The 22,330-nt window shown below is 39.9% G+C and overlaps 1 protein-coding gene across 1 annotated transcript in view; it reads left to right on the top strand.

Moving 5' to 3' along the window:
• The first annotated feature begins 1,070 nt into the window (after positions 1-1,070).
• The window catches only part of LOC117523524 (equilibrative nucleoside transporter 1-like), a 55,006-nt gene continuing 33,746 nt past the window's right edge, over positions 1,071-22,330 (top strand). The window contains exon 1 of the mRNA XM_034185079.1: positions 1,071-1,139. The gene's annotated coding sequence lies outside the window, so the exon portion shown is untranslated. The remainder of the gene's footprint in view (positions 1,140-22,330) is intronic.

Raw genomic sequence — 22,330 nt, 5'->3', positions numbered from 1 at the left:
TCCTTAAATCAATGTGACCGCAGGACCTTCGTGGCGGGACAGCGGTGGGATCGAACCCAGACGGCTTGCACTAAAGACCATTCCGTTATCAGGTCAGCCAAAGGAAAATTACCCGTTAGTCAAGCTAGCAGGAATGTCTTTTCAATCGGGACCCGGGACCTTCATCCCGCTATATCAATAAAAGGGCAAGACATTTAATGCTAAAAGTGCTGTAACATCATTGTTTCCAACATCAAAGCTGCCTTTTTGTTTACACATCACTTCCATTCCATTAAGTCAGACTCCGGCTGTTTGCAATCATTTGTTTTATCTGTGCTGTCATGATGATGATGTGATTATCAGTAGTGTCCATAAGCGCAAACAGGAGAAAATCAACAGGAAACTGAATGTATTTTTGATAAATATGTATATATTAAAATATTTTGTTTTCTTTGAAACATTTCTGCCACTGCTGGTTAGTGATTAAACAATTACACTTTTGTAGCTGCATATATAAATCAGTTGGTGTTTTCCTGAGGATTCATGTGTGAGTAAAAACGATTAAATATCTATACAGATGAGTCACAAATTACCATAGAATTGGCGGATTGTTACTTCATGAGTAGCACATTGCATTTACATTAGTCACAAAATCTCTCCGCCCACTGCAGTGACGAAACTTGCTAGCTTCATGTACAGTGGGAAATTACCATTTTCAGGCAGTTAAGTCATAAAACGGGGTGATGTTGCATTTCCAAAAAAAAAAAAAAAAATACTACATGCTACCATTGTTTATCCAGTTTAGCATCGAGACCTGGATGAATTTTTTGTTATAATCTTATTTCTTTCCTATAAATGACATATTTTATTATTTAATTTTATTTGTATAATAATGCAGGGTAACACAAAAAAGCGACAGATGCACTTGTTTACATTGTGGCACAATTATATGTTGCTATAGATTACAAATTGTATCACAGCGTTTGGTCTTATTTTATTTTCAGATAAAGCTACGCACAAGACAGACCCACACTGCTCATATTTCTCAGGAGATATGTATTTGTACGAGCAGTACTTGAACGCAACGCGAGCACTGGACAAGAGTGAATTTGTTGCGGGGGTCGGTCAGTTACACAAAACGCTCCGCGGTGGAGAGTAAGGTAGGATATCTGTTTTAAAGCGCTTACACGTGACTTATTACAACGGTTTATGAAGACTTGTGGTTTTGTATGTGCTTATTTATTTTGAACCACAAAATAGCCGGTTGAACTTCGCGGAATAAAGTTTGTTTTTGGTGATGAGGCGCATCTTATTTTTTCCCGCCACGATATTTTAACGTTATTAGTGTAACATACTGGTAAATAATAAAAAAAGCATGGGTTTTCCCACCCAGAGAACATCGTGGGTCCTTTTCTTTAGTGCGACAGCGATTTCAATTTAGCGCCAATTAATCGCGTGGTGCTTCAGAGCGAAGCAGCTAAATAAGATCCCAAATATTAGTGCAGTCTCAAACTTTGAAAATAAAATGATGGGTTTCTTCTGTTCGTATCATGGTTATGGCTTTGATTGTTCCAAGAAGCCTTGTTATATTTTGGTGCGTTTTGGTTTAATTCTTAAGGTTCACGAAGCTTTTTTCGAACGGAAAAAAGTCTCAAGTTCAACTTCACGTGTCGACGTCCTGTTGAAGCCTTCGAATCATGTGGCACAGAACCGCTGCCCGCACAAAACACGTTTGTCAGCTTGCTACTTGAGAACTTCCTGACACTAAAGAGCTAAGAAAGAGGAATAAGTGTGGTTTGAAAGCTTTCCAAGCAGATGACTGAGTCGTTTCTGCAGTTGTGTCTCATGAAAAATTTAAATCATTATTGTGAATTTCAAATTTGATTCCTTTTTTGGCCCATGAGCCCCAAGAAATTTCAAATTGACTGAACTCTCTCTAGCACCATCTCAAACCTTTTTCCAGCTCCACACACAAAGTTTAAGACTGAAGCAAGTTTATTGAATGGGATGGCAGTCAGAATCCTTTATTCATCAAGTATCTACAAGAATACAAGGACGCTGGTTTGAACTGTACTCTCTAAGTTTAATAGACTAAAAGATTAGACTGCTTTGAAATCGGGCCCAGGAGTTTAACGGAGGGGTTCCCTGAGGTGCAGCTGTTTGTATAGAGGGAGAAGAGCAGTGGGGAGAGCACACACCCCTGAGGGCCACCAGTGCTGATTGTCCGTGTACTGGATGTGATGCTCCCCAGCCTCAACTGCTGTGTCCTGTCCATCAGGAAGTTAGAGATCCACTGGCAGGTGGGAGATGTCACAGAGACTTTTTTGTGAAGAATGTCAGGGATGACGGTGCTGAAGTCCACAAACAGGATTCTCGTGTATATCCCTGCAGAGTTCAGGTGCTGCAGGATGTACTGCAGTCCCATGTTGACTGCATCCTCAACTGACCTGCCCGGTAGGCAAACTACAGGGTGTCGAGCAGGGGTCCTATGATGTCCTTCAGGCCAAAACTTGTAAAGATGTGAAAAAATAATTACCCAGGAAAACAGAAAGGGATACACTAAATTTGACATTCTGCCTGACGGTGCAGCAACATTGTGCCATTGCTTAGGGAGAGCCCTGGACTGTTGATGTTGTTTAAAAACACAAATGTACTTTTTATCGGATTACTCGATTAAAATCGCCAGAATAATTGATAGAATACTCGATTACTAAAATAATCAATAGTTGCAGCCCTACTGCAGAGATGGTTGTCCTTCTGGAAGATTCTCTCTTCATAGAGGAATGCTGGAGTTCTGACACAGTGACCATCGGGTTCTTGGTCACCTCTCTGACTAAGGCTCTAAACTGAGCAATTAGGGGAGAACACTAATTGCGCAGTTTAGATGTGCTGAATACTTTGTGAACACTTTCTGGATGCACTGTAAGTTGCACTGTCGTAGTTGCATCTGTCCAACAATGCATCATGACTAGAATAAAAAAAAAAACATACGTGGCACCAGTCTATAAGTTGGATTTATCATTAAATGTTGTGCTGTTACTTCATGCAACACGAAACAAGATTTTTTTTTATCATTTATTTATAATGCAAATCCTAGGTTAGCAAGAAGATGCTAACAAGGTAATTAATATCGTATGAGACATAAAACACAGTTAACTACTTCTTGTCACCACTGAAAAGATGATTATAGGTGAGGTAAACGTGTAATTAAATTAAACATTTGAAAAATTGGTGCATTACTTATTTATAACATAAACATTTAACATTACATTGGGCTTACTGACCTGCTGTTGCTGTTCTTTCATACTACATACATGGCAGATGACTTGTTCTTACACAGTTCAAACAAGTGGTCTGCCATGTATGTAGTATGAAAGTTATATTCGCTCTTTTTATTCCTGAATATGATCTTTCAGTTTGAGAACATGATTTCTTAAATTTGCTCCTTCTCTAAGACACAGAATGTATTTTTGTTTTGCGTGGGTTGGCATCAAGCTTAATGGCACCACCTTGCCATTGGTAGTATGAATTACAGTACCCCTTTCAATGTACAGGTGCTGCTTGTCAAGTGTATAGATGGTCCCATCTTGTGGCCATAGAAGACAATGCCGTGCTACTTATTTATTTTTATATACAGGGTGGGCCAAAAAAATGTTACCACTTTTTGATTGTACACAAGTTTTTGAAATGAGAACTTATTCGAAAATTTTATTTGCAGACTTGTAACAGAAGCATCAAATTAAGAGGGATGAAAAAGAAATGTGTGACAATGTCATCACAAACTTCAATGTGCGTGTTGCAGCTGTAATCCAAAGAAGAGGAGCGTGGATTGAATATGTCATCAATTAATGAACTGTGCGGAAAACAAGAGACAACGTGGGAAACCTTTGGTATCAAATGTTAATTTGATGCTTCTGTTACAAGTCTGTAAATAAAATTTTTGATTAAGTTCTCATTTCAAAAACTTGCGTCCGATCAAAAAGTGGTAACATTTTATTGGCCCACCCTGTATGTATGTATGTGTGTGTGTGTGTGTGTGTGTGTGTTCAGAATGTAAGCCACAGGACCTCTGAAACAAAGTAAAAAAAACAAAAAAAAAAAAACTGCAACATACGGATAGTCGGAAAACTACGACTACATTTAAAATGGTCTTTTTTCATGCTCTGAGATGGCAGCTTTTAACATTTGCATTAAGGTGAAGAGTGTTGAGCAGTTATGCATTATATTTTCCAGGTACATTTTAGCTCTGTACCCTTCTAAATGACAGGGATGCTTTCTGTGAGTGAAATTGTTTGCTGGCTTTCCTGCTGATTGCATGTGTTTGTGATCAGTCTGACCTTGAGGCATGCAGAAGAGTGCAGCAGAATGGTGGCTTTGTTTTGCACTGAACATCTGATGGGACGCCATTGCTCATCCAGTGGGTGTGAATGAGTTATGAGTTATGACCAATGGAACATTAGTCTTTTTTCTCATCTGTTGCTTAATCTAAACAGTTATCATGGATGCTGTGACATCTAACTGGTTAGTTGGTATTTCTTTGCTAGCAGTCATCCAGGCAGGACAAACCATTTATTTCCTTTTTTGCTTTGTTAGTGGCAAGTACCTTTTTTTCTGATAATTTAAGACGTGCTTGCATTGGATGAATGTTTCGTGATGGAAACTATTCAACTCCAAGTCAGAAAAAGTTGGAACGGCATGGAAAAATGCACAAAAAAAAAAACTGCTTTGATCCTGTGATATACTTTGATTTATATTTTCTTGTAGACAGTATGAAACAGATATTTCATGTTTTGTGTGGTCAACTTTATTTCATCTGCTAATATACATCAGGGTTCTCAAAATTTTTAGTATAGCAGTGTTGTTGGCAATTGTGCAGGGGTGGTGGCCAAGTGGTTAATGCGCTTGGTTTCAGTGCAGAAGGTTCCGGGTTTAAATCCCAGCCCTGCCGCATTTCTCCATGCAATGTGGAGTTGCGTCAGGAAGGGCATCCGGCATAAAACCTGTGCCAATTCAACATGCAGGTCCACCTTGGATTTGCTGTGGCGACCCTGAGTGCAAACAAGGGAGCAGCCGAAAGGACATACCTTAGTGTTGTTGGCAATTGTCACCCAAGGCGGTGCGTTTTTGCCATGTTTCCAAAATATTGAACAACCATGTACTTAAGCTCACAATTGCACCCAAATCATGAGCTCACAACAACATTTATTGAAGCTAAAATGGTTACATGTAGATTTCTACCATAGGTTTGATTAAAGAATGCTCAGGCAGTAACTTCATACAGTGATATTACTTAATGTATTCAATAAAATATGGTGCACGTTGAATTGACTCTGTGCCAGCTATCAATTTGGGACATACTTGCATTTCTTTTGGCGATTAGGGATGTCCTCATGTATTGTAATAAATATTCCAGTGAAAGGCAAGAGCTTCTCTCAGAATTGAGAAGAATAAGCCTGAAAGAAGTTTCTGTAGGAAGTATTTTAGAAAAGACACTGGACTCATTGAGAGCATTTAGTTCTGCTATAACAGACTGATCCAGAAGGTGGCAGCAATGCAACAATAAGGATGCTGGCTGCTGTTAGATGCCATAGAAGAAGAGAGGGTGCCCTTGTTTTATTTCACAGGGGTGCATGTTGAGGTCAGCGCGCATTTCCGCATTTACAAAATGCCTCAACAAACCACCAAAAATAAAAAAGTGCTTAATTTACTTATATTTCTTGTCGGTCTGGGTAAATCGGCATGGCGAGTTGTGGGAGCTATCTCTCCCCTGTGCAAAAACTGCTGAACTTTGATGACACGGAGATATGAAGAAATTTGACTTTTCTGCCAGAAAAAAAATGGTAAAATAGACAGAATTGTGCGAATATTTGTCGCGGCCCGAGCACACCATCATTTTATAAATTGTAGCCGCCTGATAACGGGCCAAATCGCTGCCAGGCCAGCGGGCAAATGGCAACATCAAGCCCTTTCCAATTTAAAAAAATCTCTGATGCCAGAGTGTAACAGCTCTGTGATGAGACTATAGTTACTCCTTCCCACTGTAGCCAAGTGCTTGCTCACAGGGGGTCGTTTTGACCGTTGGGGTTTTACATAATTATTGTATGGCCTTGCCTTACAATATAAAGCGCCTTGGGGCAACTGTTTGTTGTGATTTGGCGCTATATAAAAAAAATTGATTGATTGATTGTCTGGGGAGAACCCTGTACATCCAGTCTTGCATTTGAGGTCTGCAACCTGTTATGTGTCGGACGCAGTCGGAGCACCGACCCAGCGTTTGACAGGACCCAGCATAAAATAAGCAGAGCACGGTTCAAAAGGTAACAGAATTTAATAAACATAATAGTAAGTGGAGTGATAAACAACCCAAAAGGTCCGCGGTCTGGTGAGGTGGAAACACGGCGCGCTCTCAGCAGCGCAAACGGTCCGGAGCCACAGCAGTTCGGACCCAGGGACCCCGCCGACACCCCCCAGGCGGCCGCGACAAACCGAGTCTGCGAAGGAAGAAATCATGAGGTGAGTTCAACACTCTCCACACAGAGAGACACAGCTCAAAGGTGCACACAATCAGCAAACACTTCCTGGCTTTAATATAACTCAGCTTCTCACACTGCAGGCACGGAACAACTCAGTTCAAATCTCCACTGCAGCAGAAGCTGATTAGGCGATTAGCATAGCGTAACAGCTCAATATAACAAGGTGTGAGGGACACCACATCCACTGTCATTACTTAATGAAAGTCACCAAAACCAAATTACCTCAGGAAGTGTGCTGAAGAGCGTGAGACCTCACCCAATCCTCCTTCACAGACTGTGGCGTCAAACCTGGAGCGGTCTCTGCGTCCGTAATGGTGAGATTGTTCTCCTGACGTCGATCTCACACGTCTGCTCACAAGGTCGAGTCTCTGGCAATCACACACTGTGCATTCAAGGTTTAAGTGCAGCAAGCTCTGATCAAGACAGATACACCACAGCTGTGAGTCCTGATGACCTGCACGTGATAACAAGCCTCAGGTGTTCAGGGTGAGGCCCTAATACTCAGCCACTCAGTCCTGAACGGATACCACCTGGTGGGAGAAACAGAAAACAAAAACAAAGCCAGCCAAACACCCCAGCCCACAACACAACCCATTCCAAAAAAGAAAAAAAGGATGGAACAATTTATCCTAAATATGAATATATGGATTAAATTATCACATTTACAGCCAGTTCTCTTGAGACAAGTCTGGGGATGGATAACACAAACATTTCCAAGTCAATGATTATGTCATGGACTTCATTTACAACAGTCAACAAATGCAAACATTATGGTATATTGTGTGGTAAATGTGTCCCTAGTAGGCATTTTTTGTTAAATTGAGTGACCATGCTGGAAGGTGACTAGTGAGGGAAACCACCAATATGTTGATGCGCTGAAGAAATTCAGTCCTACAAACTAAGTACAATAGTAGTCCTAAGTACAATAAGTAGAAATCCCACATAGAAGGGTTTGTGGTTAGTCTCAGAAGTGATGTATTGCCTGAACTGATGGCTGCCACTGTTGTTCACTGCTTGTTCAGTCACTAGCAGTGTCGTGGTGTGTTTCATAAACATATGCTTTCTTTACATACACTGGGACAAATCTGTCTCTTGGACCATGACCAGACTTAGTAATGATGACATCTCATTGTTTGCATAGTTGACAAGGACGGCAAGTACATGTTCCTCACTGATTAGATGAGAATGTGACTGCTCCATATGTATTACATCTAACGCTAATCTCATCTGACTTTTTCATGTCTGCCTAAAGGTATCTTTTTTTTTTTTTCTTTTTTTTTTTGAGGATTCCAAAAGGTCATCTTAAGTTGTGGATTTTGCCAGCTATTCTTCAGTAAAGGCTACGTTTTCCTCTGCACTATCTTGAATGAAATGTGAAAGCACTTGTGGAACTTTCTCAGAAGCAACTTGACCTTTCTCCTACCATCAAAAACATGCACATTCCGGCAGTTGGACATTCCTGGAAGACCTTCCTAGGTAGACAACCAGAGGGGCATTCTCACCAGATGCCCAAACCAATCCAGCTGGCTCCTTTCTATGTGAAGAAACAGGGGCACTACCCTAATAAGTTTCTCCTGGATAGTTGAGCTTGTCAACCTGTCCAGGAGTGTAAGCCCAGATACCCGACGGAGAAATCTCATTTCTGCCACTTGTATCCGCGATCTTATGCTTTTCATCATTACCCAACTTGTATCCGCGATCTTATGCTTTTCATCATTACCCAACTTGTATCCGCGATCTTATGCTTTTCATCATTACCCAACTTGTATCCGCGATCTTATGCTTTTGATCATTACCCAAAGTTCATGCGCATAGGTGAGTATACCGTAATATATATATATATATATAATTGAGAAAACTTAAAATTTTAAGGTAAACTTATGGAGTGAAATTTTTGAATTGTCTCAACTACTTGCTATTTCATTGTTCTAAGTCATATTTAATTGTTGTACCAGTTACATTGACATTGTTCCGTGAATAGTCACTACTATTAATTCTTCATTTTGAATAGTGTGATTCACAGAACTACCAATAGCTAATCAACCCCACAATCATTTTTAACTGTCAATAAATAATAAATAATTGCATTTTAATAAAGACATAGTTCTCAATTGCATTTTCGCCATAATTTTGTCTGTGCTTTCTGACAAGGTCAGATGAGTTAGTTAAATTAATTCTATTCACCACAACTTGTACAGTAACTGTTAATGAGACATGCAACAAAGTACAGCCACCAACATTAGAACTAGGACTCATACAGGATAATTCTGAATATGGCACCACTGCCAGGAATGAGAACACCTCTGCTCAAACAGAAAAACACACCACCACAGGAATGATCCATTGTTTAAAATGCGACATAAAACCACAGTTATTTTAATTAATTAAATTTAATTAGCTTATAATGCGCCAAATCACAGCAAAAGCAGTCTCAATGTGCCTTACATAAAAAATTCAACATAAAATGTAATAAATAATTAAAAATGAATAAAAAAATCAAATACATAAATAAAAACAGAAGTAAAAGAATAAAACAGATAAAAATAAAAACTATTCATAAGAAAGAGAATAAAAATAGGTTTTCAGTCTTGACTTAAAAATGTCCACGGACTCCGACTGCCTCACGGTCGCAGGAAGACTGTTCCACAGGGTGGGTGCATGATATGAAAAGGCTCTTTGACCTGCTGACTTCTTCACCCTGGGAACACAGAGAACTCCTGCATTCTGCGACAGCAACGCCCGGGCTGACACGTAGAGTTCCACCAGATCAGCAAGATAAGATGGCACCAGTCCATGAACAACCTTATAAGTCAATAGCAAAACCTTAACATCTGCTCTCACAGAGACAGGGAGCCAGTGCAAAGATGCCAAAAGGGGTGTGATATGTTCAGACCTTCTGCTACGTGTCAGAAGTCTGGCGGCAGCGTTCTGAACCGACTGAAGACCCTTGATGCTGGACTGCGGTAACCCTTAAAATAGAACATTACAATAATCTAGTCTAGAAGAAACAAAAGCATGAATCAGGGTCTCAGCATCAGCCATAGAAAGGATGGGGCGGATCCTCGCTATATTTTGCAGATGGAAAAAAGCAGTCCTAATAACATCCCTGATGTCAATCAATCAATCAATTTTATTTATATAGCGCCAAATCACAACAAACAGTTGCCCCAAGGCGCTTTATATTGTAAGGCAAGGCCATACAATAATTACGTAAAAACCCCAATGGTCAAAACAACCCCCTGTGAGCAAGCACTTGGCGACAGCGGGAAGGAAAAACTCCCTTTTAACAGGAAGAAACCTCCAGCAGAACCAGGCTCAGGGAGGGGCAGTCTTCTGCTGGGACTGGTTGGGGCTGAGGGAGAGAACCAGGAAAAAGACATGCTGTGGAGGGGAGCAGAGATCAATCACTAATGATTAAATGCAGAGTGGTGCATACAGAGCAAAAAGAGAAAGAAACACTCAGTGCATCATGGGAACCCCCCAGCAGTCTAAGTCTATAGCAGCATAACTAAGGGATGGTTCAGGGTCACCTGATCCAGCCCTAACTATAAGCTTTAGCAAAAAGGAAAGTTTTAAGCCTAATCTTAAAAGTAGAGAGGGTGTCTGTCTCCCTGATCCGAATTGGGAGCTGGTTCCACAGGAGAGGAGCCTGAAAGCTGAAGGCTCTGCCTCCCATTCTACTCTTACAAACCCTAGGAACTACAAGTAAGCCTGCAGTCTGAGAGCGAAGCGCTCTATTGGGGTGATATGGTACTATGAGGTCCCTAAGATAAGAAGGGACCTGATTATTCAAAACCTTATAAGTAAGAAGAAGAATTTTAAATTCTATTCTAGAATTAACAGGAAGCCAATGAAGAGAGGCCAATATGGGTGAGATATGCTCTCTCCTTCTAGTCCCCGTCAGTACTCTAGCTGCAGCATTTTGAATTAACTGAAGGCTTTTCAGGGAACTTTTAGGACAACCTGATAATAATGAATTACAATAGTCCAGCCTAGAGGAAATAAATGCATGAATTAGTTTTTCAGCATCACTCTGAGACAAGACCTTTCTAATTTTAGAGATATTGCGTAAATGCAAAAAAGCAGTCTTACATATTTGTTTAATATGCGCTTTGAATGACATATCCTGATCAAAAAGGACTCCAAGATTTCTCACCGTATTACTAGAGGTCAGGGTAATGCCATCCAGAGTAAGGATCTGGTTAGACACCATGTTTCTAAGATTTGTGGGGCAATAACTTCAGTTTTATCTGAGTTTAAAAGGAGGAAATTAGAGGTCATCCATGTCCTTATGTCTGTAAGACAATCCTGCAGTTTAGCTAATTGGTGTGTGTCCTCTGGCTTCATGGATAGATAAAGCTGGGTATCATCTGCGTAACAATGAAAATTTAAGCAATGCCGTCTAATAATACTGCCTAAGGGAAGCATGTATAAAGTGAATAAAATTGGTCCTAGCACAGAACCTTGTGGAACTCCATAATTAACCTTAGTCTGTGAAGAAGATTCCCCATTTACATGAACAAATTGTAATCTATTAGATAAATATGATTCAAACCACCGCAGCGCAGTGCCTTTAATACCTATGGCATGCTCTAATCTCTGTAATAATAATTTTATGGTCAACAGTATCAAAAGCAGCACTGAGGTCTAACAGAACAAGCACAGAGATGAGTCCACTGTCTGAGGCCATAAGAAGATCATTTGTAACCTTCACTAATGCTGTTTCTGTACTATGATGAATTGGAAAACCTGACTGAAACTCTTCAAATAGACCATTCCTCTGCAGATGATCAGTTAGCTGTTTTACAACTACCCTTTCAAGAATTTTTGAGAGAAAAGGAAGGTTGGAGATTGGCCTATAATTAGCTAAGATAGCTGGGTCAAGTGATGGCTTTTTAAGTAATGGTTTAATTACTGCCACCTTAAAAGCCTGTGGTACATAGCCAACTAATAAAGATAGATTGATCATATTTAAGATCGAAGCATTAAATAATGGTAGGGCTTCCTTGAGCAGCCTGGTAGGAATGGGGTCTAATAGACATGTTGATGGTTTGGATGAAGTAACTAATGAAAATAACTCAGACAGAACAATCTGAGAGAAAGAGTCTAACCAAATACCGGCATCACTGAAAGCAGCCAAAGATAACGATACGTCTTTGGGATGGTTATGAGTAATTTTTTCTCTAATAGTTAAAATTTTATTAGCAAAGAAAGTCATGAAGTCATTACTAGTTAAAGTTAAAGGAATACTCGGCTCAATAGAGCTCTGACTCTTTGTCAGCCTGGCTACAGTGCTGAAAAGAAACCTGGGGTTGTTCTTATTTTCTTCAATTAGTGATGAGTAGTAGGATGTCCTAGCTTTACGGAGGGCTTTTTAATAGAGCAACAGACTCTTTTTCCAGGCTAAGTGAAGATCTTCTAAATTAGTGAGACGCCATTTCCTCTCCAACTTACGGGTTATCTGCTTTAAGATGCGAGTTTGTGAGTTATACCACGGAGTCAGGCACTTCTGATTTAAAGCTCTCTTTTTCAGAGGAGCTACAGCATCCAAAGTTGTCTTCAATGAGGATGTAAAACTATTGACAAGATACTCTATCTCACTTACAGAGTTTAGGTAGCTACTCTGCACTGTGTTGGTATATGGCATTAGAGAACATAAAGAAGGAATCATATCCTTAAACCTAGTTACAGCGCTTTCTGAAAGACTTCTAGTGTAATGAAACTTATTCCCCACTGCTGGGTAGTCCATCAGAGTAAATGTAAATGTTATTAAGAAATTATCAGACAGAAGGGAGTTTTCAGGGAATACTGTTAAGTCTTCAATTTCCATACCATAAGTCAGAACAAGATCTAAGATATGATTAAAATGGTGGGTGGACTCATTTACATTTTGAGCAAAGCCAATTGAGTCTAATAATAGATTAAATGCAGTGTTGAGGCTGTCATTCTCAGCATCTGTGTGGATGTTAAAATCGCCCACTATAATTATCTTATCTGAGCTAAGCACTAAGTCAGACAAAAGTTCTGAAAATTCACAGAGAAACTCACAGTAACGACCAGGAGGATGATAGATAACAACAAATAAAACTGGTTTTTGGGACATCCAATTTGGATGGACAAGACTAAGAGTCAAGCTTTCAAATGAATTAAAGCTCTGTCTGGGTTTTTGATTAATTAATAAGCTGGAATGGAAGATTGCTGCTAATCCTCCGCCTCGGCCCGTGCTACGAGCGTTCTGGCAGTTAGTGTGACTCGGGGGTGTTGACTCATTTAAACTAACATATTCATCCTGCTGTAACCAGGTTTCTGTAAGGCAGAATAAATCAATATGTTGATCAATTATTATATCATTTACTAACAGGGACTTAGAAGAGAGAGACCTAATGTTTAATAGACCACATTTAACTGTTTTAGTCTGTGGTGCAGTTGAAGGTGCTATATTATTTTTTCTTTTTGAATTTTTATGCTTAAATAGATTTTTGTTGGTTATTGGTGGTCTGGGAGCAGGCACCGTCTCTACGGGGATGGGGTAATGAGGGGATGGCAGGGGGAGAGAAGCTGCAGAGAGGTGTGTAAGACTACAACTCTGCTTCCTGGTCCCAACCCTGGATAGTCACTGTTTGGAGGATTTAAGAATTGGCCAGATTTCTAGAAATGAGAGCTGCTCCATCCAAAGTGGGATGGATGCCGTCTCTTCTAACAAGACCAGGTTTTCCCCAGAAGCTTTGCCAATTATCTATGAAGCCCACCTCATTTTTTGGACACCACTCACACAGCCAGCAATTCAAGGAGAACATGCGGCTAAACATGTCACTCCCGGTCCGATTGGGGAGGGGTCCAGAGAAAACTACAGAGTCCGACATTGTTTTTGCAAAGTTACACACCGATTCAATGTTAATTTTAGTGACCTCCGATTGGCGTAACCGGGTGTCATTACTGCCGACGTGAATTACAATCTTACCAAATTTACGCTTAGCCTTAGCCAGCAGTTTCAAATTTCCTTCAGTGTCGCCTGCTCTGGCCCCCCGGAAGACAATTGACTATGGTTGCTGGTGTCGCTAACTTCACATTTCTCAAAACAGAGTCGCCAATAACCAGAGTTTGTTCCTCGGCGGGTGTGTCGCCGAGTGGGGAAAAAACGGTTAGAAATGTGAACGGGTTGGCGGTGTACACGGGGCTTCTGTTTAGGGCTACGCTTCCTCCTCACAGTCACCCAGTCGGCCTGCTTTCCCGGCTGCTCGGGATCTGCCAGAGGGAAACTAACGTCGGCTAAGCTACCTTGGTCCGCACCAACTACAGGGGCCTGGCTAGCTGTAGAATTTTCCACGGTGTGGAGCCGAGTCTCCAATTCGCCCTGCCTGGCCTCCAAAGCTACGAATAAGCTACACTTATTACAAGTACCATTACTGCTAAAGGAGGCCGAGGAATAACTAAACATTTCACACCCAGAGCAGAAAAGTGCGGGAGAGACAGGAGAAGCCGCCATGCTAAACCGGCTAAGAGCTAGTAGCTGCGCTAAGCTAGCGGATTCCTAAAAACACACAAAGTGAATAATGTGTAAATAATTTAGAGGTGATTCAGCAGAGGGAGTGCTTTAGTTAAGGCATGTGAAGATAACACTGTGAAACAAATCGTTATCTAGTTAACTAGATCAATCTAACTGCGCAGATTAAACAGCTAACAGATACAGCAAAACACCGCTGTGCTCCGGAACAGGAAGTGATACAATACCGCAGTGATGTGGAGGTCAAAAGACAATGTGGGATCAAAAATTACCCCAAGGTTCCTCATGATGTATGACACACTAACCCAGGCTGAGCGCCAGCTGGTCAAACTGATGCCGATGTCTCACTGGACCAAGAACCATCATTTCAGTCTTATCAAAGTTTAAAAGTAGGAAGTTACTAGACATCCAACTTCTCACTGATAGAAGACAGTCCTCCAGGGATTTTATGGGAGTGAGATTTCCCGCAGTTATCGGCATTTACAGTTGTCAAACCTCTGTTCAAAAGAACAGAAACAAGTTGCCCACACAACCAAGTGCATTGCATAGGCCTAAAGTAAGATTTTGTTCTTCAGTGACCGCATACGCTGTCTGCAATCAGAGCCAATTTCCATGAAGACATGTTGAAATGTCTCAAAATTGTACTTGAGAGCTTTTGGGTAGGAGATACTGAGAGAATAGAGAAGGCTAAAAAGATATGCCAGTGCAGTTGAAAGATCTGGGATGTCCTCCAGAACAATAGTTACTTCCAAAACCACAGCAATGTTCTGCATCACAGCAGATGAAGTTGTTGCAACACAGTACTATAAAATAAAGACTATGTCCACAGACACTCCCTTGGTGTACTAATATTTGGTATCAGACTCTTGTAACACCAGAGCAATGTTAAAAGGTGACAATATGATGCCAAACAAATTACAATTTCAGCTTATACACAATTACAAATTTAGACATGAGGTACACGATTGGTCTGATATGTAGTTAAGTATAGCTATTTTAATTTTCATGTTCAAACAAATCAGAATACCAGTTCTGCTGAATAGATTGTAGTTTTCTTTTTTACAGTGTATAGGAGCAAAAATTGACTTGTAAATTGAGAGCCGCTCCTTCACCAGGATGGTTCGGTACAGCGTCTGTGAAACATCAGACGACACCCCAATCCATCCATCAATCTCATGCTAAAAACTTCCTTCACTTGTGTACAAAATGCCATGATATTTAAACTTCTCTGCTTGTGGCAGTAACTCTCTCCTGACCCAGAGGGGACAATCCACCTTTTTCAATATGTCCTCCTGAGAGAGGACATTGGTCTCAGATTTGGAGGTGCTGATTCTCATCCCAGTCACTCCACACTCTACCTAAAACCTAAGTGCTCTTCAGAGGTCACTGCTTGATGAAGCCAACAGAACCACATCATCTGCAAAAAACAGAGATGTACGTCTGTCACCAAACTGGACACCCTCCAGTCCCTGACTGCACCTTAAAATCCCATCCATGAACAAGCTTTTGTACAACAATCATTTCCACATAAATTCAGTATTATTTTGTAATAAAGACAGCGGACCAATCAGAGCGCCACAGCTGCTGCAGTGCCTTCGTCATTTCAGAGCGTCAGTAACAACTCCCTGATTATCACCTTGTTTCTGCTTGAAACAGCCTTGTTTCTGCTTAAAACTGACTTTAGAACGATTTAAGAGGTTTGACTTTGTCACCTGATGGTTAATAATCAAATTAATCCCTTTGATCGCTTTGGGTGTAGATAGTCCGTCTCAGGTGTGCTACTGTGCTTTTGGTCTGAGACACCGGTACCCCATACTCCTTCAGCACTCCCCACAATATACCTCGAGGGTCCCGGTCGTGTGCCTTTTCCAAGTCCACAAAACGCATGTAAACTGGTTGGTCATACTTCCAAGACGCTTCTAATAACCTTGTGGTTTTTGCCAATATGAAAACTTTTATTTTATCTAATAAATGATGGAGAAAACACTTTGGTTGTTGGAAGTGGTGTCATCATGTATGTAGCAAAGCAGAGGGCACTCTGATAGCACCGTTTACAGTGCCGTCAAGCATGTCTGGAAGCCCAGCACCCCTTGATCCCATTAGATACAACAGACATTGGCAAAGCGCCTACCTGTCATTCATTTACTATCAAAGTGTGCGTTTTACTGTGACAAGTTGTCACTATGCTGCCAGCTATTTTATGCAAATGCAAAATGATGCCTGCCAGTCAAAGTGAAGACAGTGTGGTGGCAGCATTACATACATTGGTTGGTTCTTGATTTATAGTTATTAGATAAAGTCCATGTTGAATCTGGGAAACATCAAGCCTCAGTTGCATTTCTTTGTCGTAAGAATGTGATAATTAAGATGTTAGTAATCATTGCCATTTTTAATGTCTAACCTCACACCAGAATTGTAAATTTTTTACTCCCTAATATCGATATCATAGTGGACCCCAAAAAATTCATATTGGTGGGGCTCTATTGGATTGTGCCTAAGTAATTAGGATGGGTTAAATGCAGAATAAAATTTTGTTGTATGTACAGTGACATTATTCCTTTCTTCTCCTTATCATTAAAAATGGTGACTTCTGTTGGACCTATGTTAAATTGTAAAAACACAATTAAAAAAACCCTTGATCCAAACAGTGACTGTCATGTACATATTTTCCTTGTCTACTGGGCAAACATAGATGTTATCATTATTACTGTTGACATGTACTCTGGTCATGGTCCAGGGGAAAGAGTTGTTTTGCTAATGCTATTTCTCTAGAACATGGAGTTTTGACCTGTGATTATCTACATGCCACACCTTTTATTGGAAAGGGAAACCAACAGCTTTTATACACAGGGCCCATATCCATGAAGCAGCCTAAGGCTTAAAGCAGCTCCCAGTGACTTTAGTCTAAGAAAAATCCTAGAATTCCTCAAATTCTTAGACATTTCTTAGAATTTTCCCTTGGTAAGATGAAAGTTGGTCACAAAGCACCTTAGACATTAAGAGATCGTGTTGCCCGTAGGGATCCACCAGCTGTAGATGAGTAGTGTTTATAAAATAGGTAGCCGACATTTTTCAAGTGGTAATAAATTGTGCAGTTTCTATAATGAGTTGGAATGGCGTGCAAGTCCAGAATGGTTTTAGAACCTTAGACCTCAACAGTGTTCAGAAGAACTAAACCCTTTTTTCCTGTTAATCAGTGGTGGGCACAGCTAACCAAAAAGTTAGCTTTGATACGTGCTGAATGAATCACACTTAACAAACAGAATTTTCAGTTTTCAGATTGCCTTTTTTTAAACTTTTGAAAAAAAAGACATATTTACAAATACAGATTTATTTGTAAAAACCAATACACATGTTACAGTTACTTGTGGAGTAGAACGGAGAAGGCTTTCACCAAAACAGGTCAAATGTAGGCTTGCATCTCAGATGCACCTTCTGGCACAATTTGTAGCTAAACTTTCAGGTCTTCCTTTTAAGAAAATCCTCCTCTGTACCACTTCATCAGCTTGCACTGTGCACAATTTCTCCAGTCATTCATGAAGGTACAAGCCTCAGGGAAAAAGAAAGCTTTATTTGTGTGTTTGAGATCAAGAAAGTTGAGGAGGTTAAATTTAGTTTTAGACAGTTTCACTTTGAGAAAAGTAAGGTGTTGTTTGGGATTGGTTACTTGGACAGCACAGAGAGGGTTACAAGTTTAATTAAAATGTGCATCACAAATGGAACCACTGTCAGCTGTTTCTCTTACTGAATGGTAGAATCGTCTCTTGTGAATAAAACAGAGGAAACAATAAATTCCATGAACACAGTTGAAGCTTTTTTTGTTGCCCTGCTGGTTGTTAGTTGGAAGTTGCAGAGATGCCAAGTGGTAGAAGTGTCGGATTGATGCCAAACAGGTTGTGTATCACTGTGCAGATCACACACTGTGTGTGTGTGTGTGTGTGCACGCACCGTTGAGAGAATTAAATTATACACTGTATTTTTTATTTAATTGTTTTTCACCTTATGACTTGTTTGAAAGACATGAAGGTTGACAAGTTAGTGTATAAAATAACATACAATATGTCTTTATTGCTCAAAGGCTTGCTGTGTTTAAACGTTTTGGCCCATAGGAGGTTTTAGTCCAGGGATCTCCTTAAGCAATGGAATAATGGTGCTGCGCCATCATGTTGGGGTCTTACTTCCATCATGCAGATGATCAGATTTAGGGTGTTTCCTCTCTGTTTTCCCCAGTAATTATTTATTTTTCATGTTGTGAGTTTCAAAGCTTTCCCAGATTATAAGCACTGGGGGTGAGTAGAGGGGCTGTGCCTGCATGTCACCACAGCCTATAAAAACTGGACTGTGGAGTGCAGCTTTTCCAAAAAGCCGCATTGATAAATCAGCTGTGCACCCTGTTGATGAATAGATGAAAATTCTGCTTGAATCTGATAAGAATCAGCCTGACAAAAGGCATTTTTTTGAATAGTTAAACTTGGTTCAAATAAAGTGCGCATCCTTTCATTTCGCCTGCGAGATGGAGAGCAGCCCATGAATCAGGAAACAGCACTGTGTGTTTTTTAAAAATACACAAACACATTGGTTCAATTTAAATACACAATAAAACTATTTTAAACAATCCGCAGTGGGTGTCTGTCTCGCTGTTTGATCGCACAGAGGCTGTAAGAGTAGCCAGCGAACCCCCTTTCTCTTAAAAGGTGTGCTGCTTTGTAAAGTTCTCATATTCTGCTGCTACATTGATTGGCTTCTTACACTGGTTATGTGCATGCTACATGTCATCTGTTTTTTTTGTGGCGGCGATTCAATGCCACATACATCTCTGGTGTATATACTATAGCGTTTTCAGTGGATTCATGTCTAAGCAAATGCGTTTTGAAATGGTGCGGCGTGTTTAAAGAACACTTCTTGAAAATGATTAAAAACACTTCTTGAAAATGATTAAAAAGATCCTATCCGTTTTCATGGGGGCAAGGCTTTAATTTGTAGTTTTAGATAAAATGTAAAGCTGAAGTTGCAGAAAATGGCTTTCATTGATATTTGAAAAAGGCAAAATGCTGGACCACCCCCCGCACCTGACCTCTAGCACCATTATGTTCTATATTTTTGGGGAGAGCCCCGCCATCTACAAGTTGAGACTTACACTCATTAGTATGAGTTTGGTTTGATAAGTTCTTATTGGCAGCACCACCAGATGAAAGTCTTGTATGATGATTGTTGAAGTTGCCCATTTTTTTCTCAGTTTTATTTATTAACATTTCCATTTTATAATAACAGAAGCAGAAAGGCATTCATACAAATGCACAATGCTGCAAGGCATCAGGCTGAGTCCTCCTTTTAGTGAAGTCTATAAAAGGCCCCCAAATCTTTACAAACGTGTTGTGATTGTCTGACAGTTTATAACGTATCTCTTCAAGGTACAAGCAAGGCACCATATTTTCCAACTATTTATGAAAACAGGTAGGTGCTATAGATTTCCATTCTCTTAGCATTCTCTTTGCAATAGCCATGCAAAAACATGATCGCTAGTTGAACTGAATGAGAGCAGGAGAATGTCTGATTGGAACACCTAAGTATCACAGTTAAAACATTAGGCGTTATTGTTTTCTTATATACACTACTATACAATCGAAAAATCTCAAACCAACAGTTTTTAAGCACAGGGCAAAAAATATATAAATGTCCCAGTACCATCACACACTTGACATTTGTCACATTTTTGGTGAAACATAAGGAAAATGTCTGTTTCGCTTAGTGGACAACTTTTAAACTATAAGCTGCAGTCTGGCATTAATTGAACATGCTTTAATCCCACCTAAAGCTTTCTCCCATAAAACATCTGAAATAGCACTGAAGTTGCCTGTTTGACCAGGTTTGTCTCTTGGCTGTTTGGGATTACGAGAATGCCATTCTGTGATATACCAGTTCCAAGAAATTTTGATGTCAAGATCGCAACAATTAATGCAATTTTGTCCAGTCACTGGAGTGTTTCTGCAAGTTTGACCAGTCATTGTTATTTCCTTTGTACCAATCGGTACCAAGCACGATAATCTGCAGTAAGTTCAGTCATGCAAGCCTAAACGCACTTCCTTGTTTTGGTTTGTGAAGAGACACAGACGTGAGAAGAAATGTCTATTTGCCAAAAAAAAAAAAAGATGATAATGTGCATGAAATTGACAACATTGTACGTGGTGCAAAAACACATGCACCACGTACAATGTTGTTGAACAAAAACAATCGCTGATATGGACAAACACTGTGCTACTGCAAAACAAACCTAGATAATAACTGACAAAACCGATAAATCAGCGTGATGGAGGCTGCTGCGCTTTGAACTATTACAAGTACTAAAAGCTGGCAGCACGGTGGATTGGTGGTTTGCACTGTTGCCTCACAGCAAGAAGGTTATGGGCTCGAGTCCCACCTGTGGCCTTTCTGTGTGGAGTTTGCATGTTCTCCCCATGTTTGCGTGGGTTTCCTCCCAAATTTAAAAGACATGCTGCATATGTTGTGGACATGAATGAGCGAAGCTCGTCAGCATCTTACCATGTCGTTTAGGTTCTTCAGACTTTATTTTGAATAAATTCTTCAGGGGAGCATTAGTATGGCAAAACCTTTCAGCAGACCCCCCACCTTTTTAAGCATTTTTATTTATTTGCCTCTTACATACTTGGAAAAGCTCCTCGCCATCTAACCATGTCCTTTAGGTCTTTCAGACTTTTTTCAGTAAAGGCTGTTGGGAGCATGAGCACGACTGAAACCTTTCAGCTTCTGCCCCCCCATTCCCCTGCCTTTTTAAGCATTTTCCTTATTTTGCCTTTCAGCTTCTGGAGGGGCTCTGCCCCCATACTCTCCACCTTTTTAAGCATTTTTCTTTTTTTGCTTTTCAGCTGACGCCCCCCTCATTACAGCCCTCTTAACCCCCTGCCACTTTAAGCATTTTTTAATGTAGATGTAAATTAATATTCAAAGTTTTCAGCTAGTTGACAGTAGGGCTGCACAATATGGCCAAATTCCATATCTCAACATTGTCATGTAAATGTCACTTATATACATGTTGTCCATATTCTTGAGCCACTTAGGTACTTAGGGAGAGTTCCCATGGGATTAAAAAACTTTTCAACCTACCATCCTTGGCAGGCACCTAAGTGGCTTTACTCACTCTCTCTTCTTCTTTTTTTTTTTTTTTAAGATATTTATTTGTACCTTAGTAAACACCAGTAGAGTTCCACCTTAGATTTGGATTGTATACCTTACTGAATTTTCATATCAATATGATATACGATATGACTATGATTTCACACAAAGTGCAGCAACAGTGAAAATTAAACATTCTTAAACAAAACAGTAATAATACCACACTCATTTTGCACTCATCATAAGGTTATGATATTGTGCCCTCCAAAAGTATTGGAACACTTGGAATTTCACACATTTTAATTTGTTTATGTCATTTTAAATACAAAAAATAATTAAAATTTCTAAAATTATCTTCCTCAAACTTAAACTGAAAGCAAATTTCTAAAACTTGATAAAACCTGAAAAAATAATCAGTTTTATTGCCAGTTTTCTTTAGACAAGTCAGGGGATGGAAACATGAACATTTCCAAGTCACTGAAATATGTCTTGGACTTTATTTACATAAATTATGAAGAAATACAAACGTTTCTTTCACCAAAACATCAAATCTAGGCTTCCATCTCAAATGTACTTTCTGTCAAATTGTAGCTGAACTTTCAGGTCTTCTTTTTAAGAAAATCCTCCTCTACACCACTTCATCAGGAAGCTGGATTTTATATTTTTAATTCATTTATATCAAGTTGTAGAGATTTGCTTTCAGTTTGAGTTAAGAAAGATAATTTTAGAAAAAAATGTATTTGAAATGGAATAAACAAATTAAAATGTGTGAAATACCAAGTGTTTCAATACTTTTGAGGGCAACTGAGAAACACTGAAGAGCAACATCTTACATCTCTTATATAGTGCAGCAGATAAGAGAATATTTAGAGTGGAATCCTGCAAATGGTGATACAAGCATTAAATTTGGCATAAATAATCCATAGACATTAATTCTTAAAAAAACTGATTGGCCACTTGAATTTTCAACAGGCAGCCAGGTAGGGGTCAATTGAATAATTACACAGGGGTCTAAATCAGGTGGGCAACTTGTTCCAGAACGGGCCAAGAGGGTGCAGGTTTTCCTTGCAGCCACTGACGCCACCAGGTGATTTCAATGATTAATATCACTTTGAGCAGATGGAATCAGTTAATCAGTGAAATCACCGGGTGGGATCAGTGGCTGCAAAAAAAAAAAAAAAAA

The sequence above is a fragment of the Thalassophryne amazonica genome, chromosome 13 (genome assembly GCF_902500255.1).
Source record: "Thalassophryne amazonica chromosome 13, fThaAma1.1, whole genome shotgun sequence".
Classification (NCBI taxonomy): domain Eukaryota; kingdom Metazoa; phylum Chordata; class Actinopteri; order Batrachoidiformes; family Batrachoididae; genus Thalassophryne; species Thalassophryne amazonica.
This window is presented reverse-complemented; position numbering and strand designations above follow the sequence as displayed.